We start from the raw sequence: 2,500 nt of genomic DNA, 5'->3' as shown, positions 1-2,500 counted from the left end.
TAGTAATTAAAAGTGGTGAAACAAATTCTCGGCATCGACCGTGTTCGTTGCCTAGAGCCTCTGCCCACGAGTGGTTAGTTGGGTGTTACCAAATTCTGCTGGAGGGTGGTGGCATTTGGTATTGACTATATCCTCAAACTATTGTGACGAAATGGGCCGACCGTTGCGAGTCAACTATATATCGGTGGCCACCCAGACAAGTCCTCTGGACTTGAGAGACTCCGTGGCCGTCAGGGCCACTGTTTGCCGTGGAGGTGCGGTGGAGGAGGGAATGAACTTGAGTGGGTTGGAGTTTACGAACTCGAGATTGTATGGTTTTGAGGGAATTGACTCTTCCACCTGGCAGGAGAGGCTGTCCAGGTTACCGGAGGTGTATGAGTCACTCACCTCCTTGAGAGTTGGAGGGGTATCCGACAGTCCACCAAGGATAGAGGAGAGCGAGGGGGAGGGTGAAGCTTCACCTCTAGGGGCCCTGGTGCAGCCTACTCTGTTAACATCGCCACCTATCCTTGGTACCTACCCGGACCTGCCCACTGAGGGCACACCGGTGGTAAAGGTCCCCGACAAAAATCCATCTTGTCCATGTTGTGGGAACCGGATAGGGAAAATGTCGGGGCTTATTGAACATCTAAAGAGAGTCCATGGTAAGAAAAAAGTGTTGTTTCAGTGTGCTAAGTGTGGCAAGACTAACGTTAAACATCATAGTATTGCCTGCCATTATCCGAAATGTAAGGGGGTTGAAACATCTCCCCCTGTCGGGGGCTGGGCCTGTGAGGAATGTGGGCGAACGTTTGAGACGAAAATTGGCTTGGGACAACATAAGCGCTCTGCACACCCAGCCGTTAGGAATATCGAGCGGATTGCCGCCTCCCGCCCGAAGGAGTGCTCAGCCAGAGGGGTACATCGGCAGTGTTGGACTGAGGACGAGGTGGAGTTGTTACGGAGGTTGGATAAACAGTACGAGGGAAGTAAGAACATCAACAAATTGATTGCTGAGTATATTCCATCTAAATCAGCTAAACAAATAAGTGACAAAAGAAGGGGGCTTCATAAGAGCCCTGTAAAGAGAAGGGAAAAAGATCAGGAAAAGCAGAAATATCTTGAGAGTGAAGGGTTACATCTGCCGGGCATTGAGTCACGGGTGGTTGGGGGACTAAGGTCCCATTATCGAAAGGTCATTTCAGATTGGGTAACATCTGATAAATTGACCGTTCTTCGGGGAATGTTTGAGGAAGTGATTGAAGGTGAGAAAGATCTATCGACCTTGGTCGATGAGGCAACCCAAGACCGCTGTGCATGTCTGTTCTTTAAGTCCCACGAGTTGAAAGCGGTCCAAGGTGGAAGGCCCAAAGTAACCCGGAGGGTTCCCTCTTCTGAACCACCGAAGGTGTGGATGAAGAAGAGGGCCAAAAAGCGAGGGCATTTTCTGAGGTTCCAACGGTTGTTTTACCTCGATCGAGGGAAACTTGCCGGGATTATCTTGGATAATGTGGAATCCTTGCGATGCGGCATCCCGCTCGATGAGGTACACGCGGTGTTCAAGTCGAGATGGGAGATGTCAGGAACATTCAAGGGCTTGGGGGCCTTTGTCACTGAGGGACAGGCAGACAACTCCGCATTCCAAGCCATGATCACGGCAAAAGAGATCTCTAAAAACATCAATGAGATGAATAAGAACGCGGCGCCAGGTCCTGATGGGCTTAGTTTGCGGGATCTCATTAAAACTGATCCCCACTATACCCAGCTGATGGAATTGTTCAATCTCTGGTTGGCCACAGGGGTTATACCGGACGTGGTGAAAGAATGCCGGACGGTATTAATATCTAAATCGGCCTTGCCCGAGCGCCAAAAAGACATCAATAATTGGCGCCCAATTACCATCGGATCGATTATCTTGAGATTATTCTCAAGGATCCTAACTGTAAGGCTATCTAAGGCATGCCCTATTAACACACGACAGAGGGGCTTTATTAAGTCATCAGGGTGCGCGGAGAATCTAAAATTGTTACAACTTTTGATTCGAAGCGCGAAACGGGAACATCGCCCCCTGGGGGTGGTCTTTGTGGATTTAGCCAAAGCCTTTGACACGGTGAGCCATGAGCACATCATCATGGCCCTCAGGCAAAAGGGAGTGGACGATCATATTGTCTCCCTGATTACCAACATGTACCTGAATGTTAATACTCGCATTCACCTGAAAAATGATCAATCGGACCCCATTAGAATATGCATTGGGGTCAAGCAAGGTGATCCAATGTCTCCTATTTTATTTAATTTATCGATTGATCCTCTGCTGTGTAAGCTTGAGTCTGAAGGGAGTGGGTTCCAGCACTACGCGAAAAAGGTAACATCTATGGCTTTCGCGGATGATTTGGTACTGCTGAGTGGGTCATGGGAAGGGATGAAGGATAACATCACGATACTAGAGGCCTTTTGTGAACTTACAGGCCTCAAAACACAGGGGGAAAAGTGCCATGGCTTTTTCATCCAGCCAACAAAA

The 2,500-nt window shown here is 48.9% G+C and overlaps 1 pseudogene; it reads left to right on the top strand.

Moving 5' to 3' along the window:
* Positions 1-2,500, top strand: part of LOC142360073 (28S ribosomal RNA) — an 8,610-nt pseudogene that overhangs the window by 3,220 nt on the left and 2,890 nt on the right.

The sequence above is a fragment of the Opisthocomus hoazin genome, unplaced genomic scaffold (assembly GCF_030867145.1).
Source record: "Opisthocomus hoazin isolate bOpiHoa1 unplaced genomic scaffold, bOpiHoa1.hap1 HAP1_SCAFFOLD_81, whole genome shotgun sequence".
NCBI lineage: Eukaryota > Metazoa > Chordata > Aves > Opisthocomiformes > Opisthocomidae > Opisthocomus > Opisthocomus hoazin.
Note: the sequence above shows the minus strand (reverse complement) of the source record. Positions and strands in the feature narration are given on the sequence as shown.